A 16,461-nucleotide genomic window follows, 5' to 3' on the forward strand; every position below is an offset into this window, starting at 1 on the left:
CAACCACAAATTACTCAAAAAAAAAAAAAAAAAAAAAAAAATCAACTTCTCCATAATCTTTCGAATCCGGGTGAATCCAAAAGCGGCCGCCATCAAACTCTGGTGCTTTATTTCTTCATGGTGTTTGATGGAATCATGGTGTTGAGAATGAGTACCACATTAATGGGAGGAGGGATCTTGTATGAGCTTATAAGAGGTTGAACTACTTCCCATATTGTCAATTGGTTTTATGGTAGAACCTCAACTTTCTTTATAATGTTAGAGCAGGTTGTCCCAAGTGTGAAGCCAAATGGCCACACATTACCCTGTTGTGTTGTCCACGTGTTAGGCTTCAAAATCCGCCACACGTGAGAGACGTGCTGAGAATGAGTCATACATTGATGGGAGACGGGGCCTTGCATGACCTTCTAAGAGGTTGAGCTACTCTCCATATTACCAATTGATTTTATGATACAATCTCAACTTTCTTCACATGGTGATGTGTTTGATGGAATCATAGTTCGGTTTGAATCGGACTTGGCTGGCTACAACCCAGACGGACGAGAAAGAGACAAAGGGCACTGTCACGCATAAGTGCGTTGTTCCAGTACCTAAAAACCCCTCAACGAATTTGAAGATGTTCCTGGACATTTTTTCCGGCGGTTTGGTGGTTTTCCTAATCAACGTTCTACTTGTGGCATAAAGATAAGGGAAGAATGCATAAACAATACACCCTAAGCATATACTTTTTCGGGTCGACCTCATAATTCATTGAAATTTCACGAAACAAAATATTCCACCAAGGAAGAAAGTAAAATAGACAATGAAAACACCAGTCAAGGAGAAAAACACGTTCCCCATGTAAAAAGATACAAAAGATTTGTCCAGCTAAAAGAAAAATAGACATGAAAACAAAAACGAAGATTATTGTCTGTCATAAGCTAATTTCCCTTGTCAAGACTACGATTGGAAATCAAAAACAAAAACCATATGTCAGTAAGTCATATAGATTAATAAAATTCACCATCCAATTTATAAAGAAATAAGCGAAAAGAAAGCTTCGAACAACTTAGCATCTCTTACACAAAATGAATGCAAGTAGCCATATTCGGATACATCATAAGCGTTCAAATATAAGATCCGAGTTCAACTTGTTTCTGCAAACTTGTTTTCTAACCAAAGGGTGAACATCTTCCTGGAAACTTATCATATGTATGGACACTATTTTTCCATAAATCCGTTAATTCATTAACAAATAGCGCAAATAAACATCAAAATGAACCTTCCTCAATCTTCGGTAATTAGTGGAGTCATCATCATATAATCTTTTCTCATTCACCTTCAAAGCAGCAAATTATAAGGAACTATGACGATCAATCAAGTGTTGTCAGTTTGGTTTAGAACCCCGAACAGAGTAAATCTGTCGATAGCAAGCCTTAATTTGATGTTGCGTGGGTCAACTACAAAAACTGGAGTACATCCGATCGAATTTTTTCAACGCCTCCCCTTTTACAAGATGCCTCATAACGATAATATCATCATTAACCCGTCATTTCTTATACCATCTCATGTGGCTTGCAGTATGTGTGGACTTGTAAAATCACTGCAATCTACACTTTAATAGAAGATAACACATCAGTTTTTGTGGAAGTCTCGTTCTTTGTCACTTTTGTGGAAATTTCATCGGTCTATTATGAGATTTTATTTTATATTTCGGCTCACTGCACACAAAACATTTATCCAACTCTTTGTTTTCCTTATAGAACAATATACAATTATCTACATGTGAGGAAGTTTTTTCATACCCAAATCCGAGCTCGTTCAACACCTTCTACGCACTTTTATGATTGATGTGTAAATTAAGGCAACCTAAAAAATATTAATTCTAATCACATTTATCTGCAAGTGCACGATTCGTAGATAGTATAGAAGTGCACAAAGTTAACCGAATCTTAAAATCTGAAAATTTAGATATAGATTATAATCTTGTTGTTAATATGCATTTGTCCTCATAGACAAGTCCCTCAAAATGAGGACCATAAGAGAGCAAGACTCATCACTCACTCAACTCATACGAGGAATACATGGATGCATAAACAACCCAAAAATCATGGAAAGCCTATTCATAATTGCCTCTGTATTTTGGTGTGGTAATATAATAAAATCCAACCCTAAAGATATCGGAAGAATGCATAAACAGGACTCCCTAAGCATATGCTTTTTCGGGTCCAACTAATAATTCATTGAAATTTCACCAAACAAAATATTCCACCAAGGAAGAAAGTAGAATAAACAATGAAAACACCGGTCAAGGAGAAAAACATGTTCCCCATGGAAAAAAATACAAAAGAGTTTACCAGCTAAAAGAAAAATAGACTTGAAAACAAAAACGATGAATATTATTGTTCGTCATCATGCTACTATCCCTTGTAAAGACTAGCACTGGAAATCAAAAACAAAAAACATTGTCACTAAGTCATATAGACGAATAAAATTCACCATCCAATTTATAAAGCAATAAGCGAAAAGAAAGCGTCGAACAACTTAGCATCTCTTACACAAAATGAACAAAAGTAGCCATATTCGGATACATCAATTTGTTACTGCAAACTTGTTTTCTAACCTAAAGGGAGAACAGAGCTTTAGTTAACGTAGTTTTGTTAGCTGTCTAAATTAAGTTTAAGTATTCCATACCTAGATTCTGCTTTAGTCGCAACCTAACCTGTGAAACATAGTAGAGAGATGCAAACTCTGAAGAGTTCCATGTATCCAACGTGTCGAGAACAAGAGTACGTACAAGACTCGGTAAGCAAAAGGGAAGCTCCCGCTTCAAATGTTTGAATTAATAATGTTTGTAGGATTAAGTAGATTGAACAAGCATAAGCAAAACACCCTAACTACAAGAAAAGCCAACACAATCACGACTTGATCCAAAAGTGGACAACACAAAGAGGAGCAACAAGCAAACATCAAAACTCAAATGTAACCTAAAACAAAGAGAACCCAAACTGAACAAAATCGATAGATATAATTAAGAAACAAACCTATTCCTTGTTGGGTCTGGAAAGAGACCTGCTTTTTAGAATAATATTTGGCTATTCAACGATGAGTACGAAACTCCTACTCAAAACTTTTTGCGTTCGAATCACAAAACTTTGTGTTTATAATCAGAACAATTCATATTACAATCCACCTTGTAAAGATCATCTATCTAAAAAAATGAACTAAAAGTAAGGTTGTTTAGTGTAGCAAGTACATAGACGGTCCGTAATGCTTTTACAAGTTTCTTATATTTGTTTTTATACAATTAGAATGACTAAACGACATTCGTTTTAATTGATATTTTGCAAAAGCGCTCTTTGTAGAGTGAGTTATAATATGAACGTTCCGATCATAAACACGAAGTTTTATGAATCAATAACAAACGATTTTGAGTACGAATTACAATGCATTCTTTGAGTAGCCAAGTATTGTTCTTCTTTTTGTACAAAGAGAAGGACTTTAGGGTTTTAAAAAAGAATAAGAGGCTAGCTCACCTTGTCTACATAAAACAACCACAAACGAGATGGACCGGACCTTGGGACTCACCAATGTGCAAGGCCAATTTCTCTCATCACTTTTACAGTAGGGGTGGCACAAATGTTTCATATTGCCATGTAGACTAAATTTGTTAGGCAAACCTCCTCGCTGTCTCTGCACCCCTACCTCCTTTATCACAGAGCGGTCATTTAGCAGGGGCCTTAGCTGGTGATCCGGGCTGTTTCCCTCTCGACGATGAAGCTTATCCCCCATCGTCTCACTGACCAACCTTTACCCCTGTTATCAAATTATGTATTGCCAATAAATAATAAGTACAATAATCAACATTTAAGTAATAATCCAATAATCAACGTTCATATAATTTAATTTACAAATTTTATCTACACATTTAATTTTCTTAACATTACCCATCTCATGGACACAACCATTACTAACCATTAATTACTAAAAAAATAATAATTATTATAAAGGAGTAAACGATATAGCATTATAAAAATGAATAATAAAATTAGATAATAAACTTAGGATGGTTAAAATAGTTACGAAATGAGCACGAAAGGTGTCCTTCAAATAAACTTATTGGAGACATCCCTTAACGAAATAATAGTGATACTAATTCTAAATAAACTGCTATTTTGTACTACGGTTTAGTGATATTCTTTTTTACTTGTAAGTGAGAGGTCTTAGATTCGATTCTTACCAAATACGAGTTTGAACCACATTATTACTAGTCCATTATAAGGCTAAGCCAACTCCTTCCTCTTTAGTGTAGATAATATTGTTTGTTAAAAAAAAATTATTCTAAAAAAATAATTAAACACACATATCAGGGTTGCTATAAACTGTTGTAATCATTTGTTCAAAAAAAAAAAAAAATCTAAATAAACTAATTAAACATACCGTGTTAAATTCTAAATTTGGGCCAAACGCATACCAAGGTTGCTACTAAAGTTGTATCATATTCAATGTCGTATTTACTAATATAAATATGAAATAGTGTTCGCAAATAAATATGTATCTTTGGATTAAACAAAGAGATCCGTAAATAAAGAGCCAAAGCGACAACCACTTCATATATGGTTGAAGCTTCCATAGAAGCCTACTATTGGCCATACAATAATGGCATTGTGGATCTTTTTTCATATTCCAGTTTGCGGACAGAGTTAGATGTGACCTAGTCTAGCGATCCACATTCTAGTGGATCTAAAGTAGATTTGTGTTCAGCAACTGAAAGAGGTGAGATGCTATTATTAATTAGCTCAGTTTTTAGCAATGTTCAATTAAGTTGCATCATTTTGTGAGTCTAAAAATATCCAGCATTAACATCATCTTTTGTAGGTTTCAAACTTTCGATCATTAATGAAAATGCTCAATTTTCAATATTCCGTCAATAATTTAATTGTTGATAGTGTTGATGTTCGATTGTTATATCGTCAACCATTGACAATTTCTTAATAAGATTTTTACAAGCTGCAAAAGTATGGATAAAAATATTTAAAAATAATTGTAAGAGAATACGGTAATTGTTATATAAACAGCTCAAGTAAGGTCGTTCTTCATAGAAATTGAATGAATAATTTGTGTAAATACCAAATCTTAATTAATTACTTAAAACAAAGTTTAAAAAAAAATGTTGATTTCAGAATTTAAAATAATAAAAACACTAAATAAATCGGTTAAATAAATCGGCAAAAGAAAGTACATAAAAAGAAAATGATTTTTTTTTTAAAATTAAATTATAAAAGCACTAGGTTCCGCGGTTACTTTAACAATCCTATGTCGTTATACTAATTACTTATGAATTACACATGTAACTTTGAAAGTTAGGTTTTCCTAATGTACATTCTACTTGTAACATAAAGGTAAGGGAAGAATGCATAAGCAAGACACCCTAAGCATATACTTTTTCCGGTCCCACTAATAATTCATTGAAATTTCACCAAACAAAATATTCGACCAAGGAAGAAAGTAGAATAGGCAATGAAAACACCAGTCAAGGAGAAAAACATGTTCCTCGTGTGAAAAAGAAAAAGAAAAAGAGTTGTCCAGCTAAAAGAAAAATAAACGCGAAAACAAAAACGATGAATTATTGTTCGTCATCAGCTACTATCCCTTGTCAGTAAGTCATATAGACTAATAAAATTCACCATCCAATTTATAAAGCAATAAGCGAAAAGAAAGCTTCGAACAACTTAGCATCTCTTACACAAAATGAACGAATGTAACCATATTTGGATACATCATAAGAGCTCAAATGTAAGATCAGAGTTCAATTTGTTTCTGCAAACTTGTTTTCTAACCAAAAGGGAGAACAGAATTTTAGTTAATGTAGTTTTGTTAACTGTCTAAATTAAGTTTAAGTAATATATACCGAGATTCTGCGTTAGTCGCAACCTAACCTGAGGAACATATATAGTAGAGAGATGCAAGCTCTGAAGCGTTCCATGTATCCAATATCGAGAACAAGAGTACGTACAAGAGTAGGTAAGCAAAAGGAAGCTCCCGCTTCAAATGTTTAAATTAATAATGTTTGTAGGATTAAATAGATTGAGCAAGGCATAACACTAGTAGAAAAAACAGTTTGCGTGACGAAACAAATTTTGTCACCTAAGTGACCAAGTGGTTCGTCGCGCAAAGTGTTACGGGTTCTATATAAACACAATTTTAGAACCCTAGTTTTTAAAGGTTTTGCTTCAAGGGCAATGGCCTATTCGGTTCCTAATTCAATGAAAAGTTGCGAGGGAGAAGGCTCTCGGGAAGGGAAAGGTTAAAAAGAAATTTATTGTTGAATTAGTTATCTTATATTTGATATGGTTGAAATTATTTTTTATAATAGTCTATTACTTTTTAAAATTTTGTGGTGGAAAAATAAATGAGGAAAGGTGTGTTGTGAATAAAGAGGTATTGTCGTAAGCGAGTGCCCTACTTTGAAGACAAAAGTAGGGCTGATGCGTATGCCAAACTTAGGCTTGATATTGGGGGTTTGGTGCGGAACCAATGTTCTACCGAGTTTAAGTCTTGGAAAATGGTGTTTGAGAAGTTGAAGAAGTACATAGTAGGGGAGTTATCGATAAGTTTGTATTTAAGAATGTATAATTATTTTTGTTAAGAAGTAGGATTTTTTAAATTACTAATTTATTTTTATAGGCATTAATATAGGCTCATTAGGATCTTGATGAAACAAATGAGAAGCAGCGGAAGTATCTGGATGACCTTTTCAAGATGCATTTTCGGCAGTGGAAGTTCGATGTGCAGCGGGATGCGGAGCGTGGGGGAGTTCCCGATGCCCATGCTAATGCCCTGGAGGAGGAGGATTGAAGTTTATTTGTTTTGTTTTTTTATGAAATAAGATTTATTTGGACATTGTATATGACTTTAATTAATAAATTTATGTTATATGGATGACTATTAATATTTACATTAGTTATAATATGTATTTGGGTTAATAAATTAATTTTATTAAATATTTTGGTAATGTTTAATTAGGTTTGAGTTTTTTATTTAAATTAAAATAAAACTTTATATTAGTTAAAAAGAAAACGGAAAATAAATGATTTTTTTTTTTTTTAATATGCATATTGCGTGACCAACAGAGTATTCGTCGTGCAACTTGTTTACATTAATTAATTATAAAGAAAGCGAAAAAAAATAAAAAAATATTTAGACTTGCATGACGAATAAATACCTTAGTTGCGCAAATATACTTTGTGCAATGAACACCATATTCGTCGCGCAAAATGATTCGTGTAAATGTCATCTTTATGATATGGTTTTAGCTGCAGAGACAGAAACTGCAGTAAAATTGTAGAATCCACCTCTGCACCTTATCCCCCTTCATTTTTCTTCAATCCGGCATCCATCACTTCCATTTTCTCTCAATTTCATCAACTAATACTCCCTCCATCTTCTTCTTTAGGTTGATTGAGGGATCTTGGTGTGTCTGGTAAACGTTTTTTTTTGGTAGGGTAAAAGTATTAATGTAAATTCATACTAATGCCATGAAATTCGTTGTCTATATGGGTATTGTGTGTGATTAGTGATTGGTGGAGAACGATTTGTAAGGTATTTTCTTCTTTTTATTTTTAAAAAATATCAAATTAATTAAATTATGTTGTTATGTTTATATTATGTTATGAAATTATATTTATATTATGTTGTTAAATTTGTACGTGACGTACAAATATGTGTTGGATTAGTTTCCCGTTCGAGGATTAGTTGGATTTTGTGCATAGATGCCAAAGTATGACTGCGGTCCAATTGATTCTTGAATTGTCCCATTATTTTGACAGTTTGGGAATGCAGAGTTATGACACGTAGTTTATGGTTGAAGGATTAGGTTTCAATTGTGGGGATCCATTTGAAGAACCGTACCGAGATGATGTTGAAATTCCTCCACATCGAAATCTAATCTGATGTAGCCATAAATTACGTGACATAACTTTGCATTCCCAAATGGGATATGACCCTTACCAAAGACATGAGGTAACAATATCATTTATTTGAAATTGTTGTGATTGTAGTACTGTTATTGTGGTTGCAGGAATTATGGACAGAATGTAGATACATAACCCAAATAGATGCGCAGACGAATACTTGGATGGAATCGAGGATTTTATTGATTTTGCACGTACACACAACCCGGGTGCAACTAGAATCCGATGTCTTTGTAGGAGGTGTAACAACACGTTAAGGGACACAATTGAAAATGTTCAATTTCATTTAGTAAGGAATGAAATGGTAGAGACCTATAATATTTGGAACCATCATGGGGAACAATCAGACAATGCTTCGTCTTCAAACGCCACAAGAGTGGGCAATGTTGAACCTAATGTGGATCCTAATGAACAAGTCATAGATATTATAAATGATGTTTTTCCATTTACATCAACAAACACCAATCAGGAAGGGGAAGATGACGTGCCTACACCAATGGACAGTGCATAATTCGAACGATATGAAAAACTATTAAAAAATACCAACCAAGAGTTATACCCGGGGTGTGAGGGTTTTTTGGTTCTCACGGCCATTGTGGAACTAATGCACGGAAAAATAAAGTATTATATGTTGAACAAGTGTTTCGATTACTTTTTGGGGGTTTTCAAGAGAATGCTTCCAAAGGATAATTGTTTGCCGAAAGACCATAGAAACACGCAAAAAGTGTTGAATGGTCTCAAATTGGGTTATGAAAAAATTCGCGCTTGCAAAAACAATTGTACTTTATTATATAAAGAGAATAAAACATTGGATAAATGCCTTGTATGCAACGAGACCCTTCTTTTTAGACCAATATTTGACTACTCAACGATGAGTACGAAACTCCTACTCAAAACTCTTCGCATTTGAATCATAGAGCTTTTTGCTTATAATAAAAAAAAATTCATATTATAATCCACCTTGTAAGATCATCTCTCTGAAAAAATGAATTAAAACTAAGGTTGTTTATGTAGCAAATACATAGACGATTAGTAATGCTTTTACAAATTCCATTTATTTGTTTTTATACAATAAAAATGACTAAACGACCTTCGTTTTCATTAATATTTCCCAAAAGCGCTCTTTGTAGAGTGATTTATAATATGAATGTTCCGATCATAAACACGAATTCTATGAATTAGCAGCAAATAGTTTTGAGCATGAATTACTATTCATCTTTTGAGTAGCCAAGTATTATTCTTCTTTTTTATAGGGAAGAAAAGGACTATAGGGTTTTAAAAAAGATTATATAAGAGGCTAGCTCACCTTGTCTACATAAAACAACCACAAACAAGATAGACCTGACCTTGAGACTCACAAAAGAGCAAGGCCAATTTCTCTCATCACTTTAATTAGGGCTGGGCACGGGCCGGGTCGGGCCCATTTTTGAAGGAACTGGACCTACCCGTTTTAAAAAGTGATGGGGCGGGTTGGTCCGGGTAGAAGGATTTTGAGTTTTGAAATCGAGTTTTACTTGGTTATTTACTGGACCCCTCCCGCCCTGCCCCATTGGTCCAAAGCTTTTTTTTTTTTTTAATTTTTTTTTATATAATTTATAAACTGAGAATAGGCATAATCCGACCCACAATCCGACTTCAACCACCGCGTCGGTTCCAGGCATGGAGACCTACAATCCGACCACGACAGGCATCCACTGCTTCGCGGGAGTGGATGCAATTGAGTTTGCTAATCGAAGGACAACAATGGAGGAGGCTCCGTTGTCACAGCTGCAGTCGAGGCTCCGTCGTTGCAGCAGCCAATATCTGCGCCTCTCTCTGTAATCCACCCTTAAACCCATCAAAATGAGCAATCTTTTTTCTTCGGATCCCAAAACCCGCTCGGGTTTGATGGGTCCTCCGCCTCGTACAACCCAAACAAGGCCTCCCCTTGCTTGATGGTGCTCGCTGGGAACTGAGAAAGGGAGGAGGAACAATCCACAAGTGGTGATGGTGCTTGCCGGAGTGCGCCACTGTGGTAGAGGTCGTGGTGGGGTGTGGGTGTGGGTGTGGTGTGTCTGTGCTCCGAGAATGAGAGTTGCAGAAACGAGGAATGAGGGAAAACCGGAGAAGGTTTGAGAGATTAGAGGAAGGGGAAACACAGGGAAGTGGGGTGTGTGTGGAAATAACATTGAGATAAGAGAGAGAGAGAGACAAGGAGACAATGTTCTCGAGATTGAGAACTATCACGGCCCACAGGGAGGAAAAAAAGGAAGTGGCCTGGGAGATAGTAATGTTTTTTAACTGGGATGTTACAAACGGGTCGGTCGGGGTACCCTTTTTTTTATACTTTTGGACCCGGCCCGTCCCTAACATTTCAAAGCCCCGCCCCGCTCCGGCTCGTTTCTCTTTTTAAAAATTAGGAACTGACCTATACCCGCCCCAAACCTTGATTACCCTCCCCGACCCGCGGTTCTTATACCCGTTTGCCTACCCTTAACTTTAATAATAAGGGTGGCACAAACGTTTCATATTGCCATGTAGACTAGATTTGTAAATTAAATTATGTGTCGTCAATAAGAAATAATCACAATAATCAACATTTAAGTAATAATCCAATCATTAATGTCCATTTTATTTAGTTTTCAAAATTTTATCTATACATTTAGTCTTCTTAACATTATCCATCTCATGGATACAACCATTACTAACCATTAATTACTATAAAAAAAAATAATAATTACGAAGGAGTAAACAATATAGCATTATAAAAATGAATAATATAACTAAATAATAGACAATAAGATGGTTAAAATACTTACGAAATGAGTACAAAAGGTGTCCTTCAAATAAACCTATTGGAGAGCTCCCTCAACGAAATAATAGTAATACTAAGTTTAAATAAACTGTTATTTTATATTATGATCTAGTAATATTTTTTTCACTTGTAAGTGATAAGTTTTAAGTTCGATTTTCGCTAAAAAACGAGTTTGAACAACATTATTGCTAGCTCATTATGAGACTAAGCCCACCTCTTCCCTTTTAGTATAAATAATATTGTTTGTTCAAAAAATATTCTAAATAAACTAATTAAACATACCGTGTTAAATTCTAAATTTGTGCCAAACACGTACAAGGTTTGCTACTAAACGTTGTGTCATATTTAATACTGTATTTACTAATATAAATATGGTACAATGTTCGCAAATAAATATGTATTTTTGAATTAAACAAAGAGATCTGTAAATAAAAGATCAAATACTGACATAATTAAGAAACATCCACATTAAAATTCAAAATATCGCATTGAGATGGAAAGATCGACATTAAAGTTTTAGTTGTTGGGGCCACGTTTTTTTCGTTCTTCACGATTCCCCTCTGAACCATGACCTTCTTTTCCATCATTTAAAATTGACAACCACAAATTACTTTAAAAAAAAAAAAAAAAAAAAAAAAAAACTTACTTGTCCATAATCTTTCGAATCCGGGTGAATCCAAAAGCAGCCGCCATCAAACTCCGGTGCTTTATTTCTTCATGGTGTTTAATGGAATTATGGTGTTGAAGATGAGTCATACGTTGATGGGCGGAAGGATCTTGTATGAGTTTATAAGAGGTTGAGTTACTCTCCATATTGTCAGTTGGTTTCATTGTTTTAGATTAGGTTGTTCCACGTGGGAAGCTAAACAGCCACACGCGCTCTACGTTATTCCGTTGTGTTGTTCACGTGTTTCGCTTGAAAATTCGCCACATGAAGTGCGTGTTGAGAATAAGTCCTACATTGATAGGAGGAAAGATCTTTATATAACCTTATAAGAAATTAAGTTACTCTCCATATTATCAATTGATTTTATGGTACATGCTTAACTTTCTTCGCATGGTGGTGGTGTTTGATGGAATCATAGTCCGGTTTGAATCGGACTTGGCTGGCTACAACCCAGACGGACGAGAAAGAGACAAAGGACACCGTCACGCACAAGTGCGTTGTTCGAGTACCTAAAAACCCCTCAACGAATTTAAAGATGTTCCTGGACATTTTTTCCGGCGTTGTCGGCAGTATAAAGGTAGGGGTTTGGTATTCTCGAACCCTAGTGACTCCGTTCTTCTAAATATATGATAAAATAATAATAATAATAATAATAATAATAATAATAATAATAATAATAAATAAATAAAAACAGATAACTAGAGTTTGTTTGTTTGTTTTTTTTTTTTTTTTTCCTACTAATTTAAAAACAAACAGGTAACTAGAGCTTAATCCTTAGATAAGGTCCATTTTTCATTAAAACCTAGTGTTAGATTAAACATGTATCTTCCTTTTGAAAGAAAAAAAAAAAAGTTCCTTTGACTTTATATGCGACTTAGCAATTTTCCATCTATTACCGAAATCAGCTAATTTCAAGCCTAATTTTGTCATGTATATAGATAACAACTACTCTGCATGTTGATATGTCCAGAGAGCTGGATTTATATACTTGTAGAATTCTATACGTATACATATTTGTATATATTTGTGTACTTATAGCTTTGTCTCTACATATCTATCTGTGTACCTATAGCTTTGTCTATACATATCTATTTGTGTACCTATTTGCGCACCTACTTGAATAACTCTAGGTGTTGGGTAAAGTTTTCGTTGAGTATATATAATTCGTATTCGAGGAAGCGGAGGACATGTCCACGAGTTCTAGTCAACTATTTTCTACCCCAAGTCATATAAGAGACTTTAAGTAAAAACAAACCTTGAAAAATGGCTCACATCCGTGGTAGATATATTTTTGCTTAAATTTTATCGGAAAGTAATGAAGATGGTACATACACACCACATCATGAGTTTGGGTAATATTTGCACACACCTTCAGGTAACTTAATTGGCAATCTCAGTACTCACAGACATTGAGAAATGCTTTCAATTGATCGGATGGTTAAGAATGATTGTATATTCTGGTATTTCTGTTAATTAGTTTCTCATATATTGTCCATCTAGTATCTAACATGTGATCGATTTGAGAAGAATACAAAAAGACTTCTTTTAAAAGTATTAAAAGAACATGCAGCTCCCTTTTATATATTTCATAGAGAGTACCTATAAGTTAGTACCACCTATTGGATAAGTAGTGCAAGCATCAAAAGAAGGCGCAGACTCATTACAAAAGAAAAGGAGGATGGATTTCTCGACAAAATTGTTTGTATAAAGCCCAAACTTCGCCGGAAGCGCTGCCATCAGTGCATGCATGAACAACTTTAGAAGAGCTCAGCATATTTTTTCCTATACAGATCTGCATATCTAAGTATAAGTAATGCGATGGATATAAAGTTTTCTGCAACAGATTTAATTCATTGTACACATTAATCAACACGTTACATCCAATGGTTCAAAGGAATGATGCTTGACATACATTTTCATAGAATTTTCCATCTTTTTTCCTCAAGATCCATTTAGTTCCACTACTAACAAAGACCTCTACAGCTTGTTAGGAGGAAATTTGAGCTATGTCGATGATGATCAGCAGCAAGCCTCTCTTGATTTTCTCGGCTACCAAACAGACCAGAATTACCCTACCTATGGTACTATTTATTCCTCACCGCCTTCAATGGTATCACACTTCAATGAATTGCACCTCTCCAATCCAAATCCAGTTGCCAGCACTATGAACCCTACTGGTGATCAACCCAAATTTCAACTACCATTGGAGGACACAATCAACATGTCTAGCAGTACTCGTGCGAAATGACATCGTGCCAAGTGTAAAAAGAACGAGGAGGAGATTGAGAACCAGGGAATGACTCACATTATGGTTGAGCGCAACAGAAGAAAACAGATGAATGAGTATCTCTCCGTTCTTCAATATATAATGCCCTAATCGTACGTCCAAAGGGTACTAGTTGCATATACCTTCCTACTACTTCTTTGTTAATTTCATTGTTACTTTTTTGGTAAAGTTAGAAGTCGTTTGATAACAATTTCATTTTATTTTTCAGTTTTTTATTTTATATTCTGAAAAATAATTTTTTTGATAATTATTTTCAGCTATATATATATATATATATTTTTCAAAAGATAGATTTTATTAGATTAGCAATTGACGAGGTTTGAACTCACACCGTTATACAAGGACTTAACACATTTCCACCATTGTGAGAAAGGGCCACTTGCCAGCTAAAAATATACTAGACCGACCAAAATATGTGACATTTTGGTTGTGTTATATTAGGGTGATCAAGCATCAATCATTGGGGGTGCCATTGTGGAGGAGATAGAGCAAGAAGTGCAATTCCTTGGCGTTCCAAAGCCAAATGATCGTCCGCCTTTTTCCGAATTCTTTACCTTCCCACAGTACTGTCACCGAGGTCTACTAGTGATCATGAGTCTACGGTGGCCGCCATGGCTGAGGTACCACTGCTCGAGTGCAGGTCGAGCAGTATCGCAGCTGAGATAGAAGTGACAATGGTGGAGAGCCATGCAAGACTCAAAGTAAGATCCAAAAGGCTCCCAAAGCAGCTCTTGAAAATTGTTTCTGGGTTGCATGATATGCACCTTACCGTTCTCCATCTCAGTGTTTTCACCGCTGATGATATTGCGCTCTATTCTCTCAGCCTCAAGGTAATTGGAAAATCAATTCAAAATTTAATTTAGCGAAAAAAAATTTAGAAGATTAAGATGAAGGAGTTTGTATATGTTTTTGTGATGAATCTTTAAAAATTAAGCTGGTTGAAGATGAATGCATGCTGACTTCAGTGGATGAAATTGCAACAGCTGTCCATGAGATGCTAGCTAGGATTCAAGAAGCAATGCTGGATTTGAACTGATTCAAAACCTCGCTTTTAATTAATCAATTGCCTTTTTTTTCTTTCTAAATTTAATTATACCCTATGATGTGATAGACTCATATTTAGGTGTTTCTTCTCTGGTTGTAGACCGCTACCCAAGTCATTCGGTTAATGTTTTCCTTAATTTCAATTTAAAAAACTCTTTTCTTTAGATATAAGAGACTGAGAGTGAGACTTTTCTCTCATTTCATCTTTCTCTTTTGTCTGTTTTTCTTTTTAAATTTTTAGAACATCAATCCTAGCAAATTTTTAGGTCATAAATTGTTAATGAATGTTAACAATTAAAAATAGTGTGTACAGAACTTGGAAAAATGGTGATTCGTGTCGAACTTGTGTACTTAACCCATTGTTCTGCAAATCAGTAAAATTGTGTGATCTAGTGGAGAAATGAATTAATCACATCTAATAGAAAAATAACACGAAGATGGTAGGAAACCGACTCTTGGAGTTTCTTTTTGGGTGTCCGTCAACCATGGACTTTTGAGACTACTTATGAGCTACCTGTAAAGACTGGTGTGCATCACACTAGCAAAATATAGCATGTTTGTGACCTCTCTTCCTAGATGCCTACGAAGTCCAACATAAAAATAGGTAATCGCCACTTAAAGCATCTCCAATGCTAGTCCTCAAAGCTGTCCTTACCACCGTATAGACCCTACAAATGAAAAATAATGCAAATTGAGTCCCTAAAGTATAAGGACACATTGGATACATAAGACAAGTCCCCACATATAAGGACAATATAGAGACCAAAGTGGTGGTGCCAATAGGGCTTTTTGAATGGAAAACTTGGCCCACCCATGTGCAGATTCCTTGCTGTTGTGCTGCTGTGCAGCTGCATGCATGGTCCCACAAAATTTTCTTTTGTTTATTGAAGAAAATCAAGAAAAATCAATGGTCCTGATAGCTTTTCGGTTTTCTTTTGTTTTTACCATCTGTGAAAGTAACAATGATTTTAGGTCTTTTAGTCCTTAAATTTAAGGACTATTATAAGGACACCTCCATTGAATTAATATTCTTTTAGAGATAAGTATATTCTTTTTTAGTCTTTAAATGATGGTTGGGGAATCTCTAAATAGATCTAGCTCTCACTGCTAAAAAAATCTCTCTGTTATAATTTCTCTCAAACTATCTTTCTAACTTAAGCATTAAAGACTCTTTGTCAGATAACCTGTCATTTTTCTGGTGTTTGTTAATTAGACTCATGGTTTTTTTTGTTTGTAGGTGGAATCTTAACAATTCAACCTTAGACGAAATTTGCATCCACACCTCATATTAGTGGGTTATTGTTGTATTTCCATGTACTATAAATCCCTTCATATTTTAATTAGATTTCATAGTTTTTCCTAAACATTTGTGCATCCCATTGTCTTTTTTTTGGTCAGTTTTCTTACATATTGTTAATTCATCACATGACATCTATTAAACAAATGGTTCAATTTTTGAACACTGACAAGTATCTATTGAACTGATGACACCACTAAAATTATGTCTTAATTGCAAGAAAGAATCTATCCTTCCACAAGTTGATGCCCATCTTAGAATAATCCTACAAAATGCTTTGTTTTTTATTTTTGATCATGAAGACAACTTTCATTACAACAAAAACTAGTACAAGGCCAAAAAAGAACCGGGTAAACAACTATAGAGAAAGTAAAAGGCCCAAGCAAAATAAAAGTAGCAACCCAAGATACAATGGGAGGT

At 34.7% G+C, this 16,461-nt stretch overlaps 1 pseudogene; it reads left to right on the forward strand.

Annotated features, from left to right (window-relative positions):
- Window positions 1-8,253: 8,253 nt before the first annotated feature.
- LOC137722165 (transcription factor bHLH96-like) lies at window positions 8,254-14,736 on the forward strand (annotated as a pseudogene).
- Window positions 14,737-16,461: the final 1,725 nt, after the last annotated feature.

The sequence above is a fragment of the Pyrus communis genome, chromosome 17 (assembly GCF_963583255.1).
Source record: "Pyrus communis chromosome 17, drPyrComm1.1, whole genome shotgun sequence".
Taxonomy (NCBI): Eukaryota; Viridiplantae; Streptophyta; class Magnoliopsida; order Rosales; family Rosaceae; genus Pyrus; species Pyrus communis.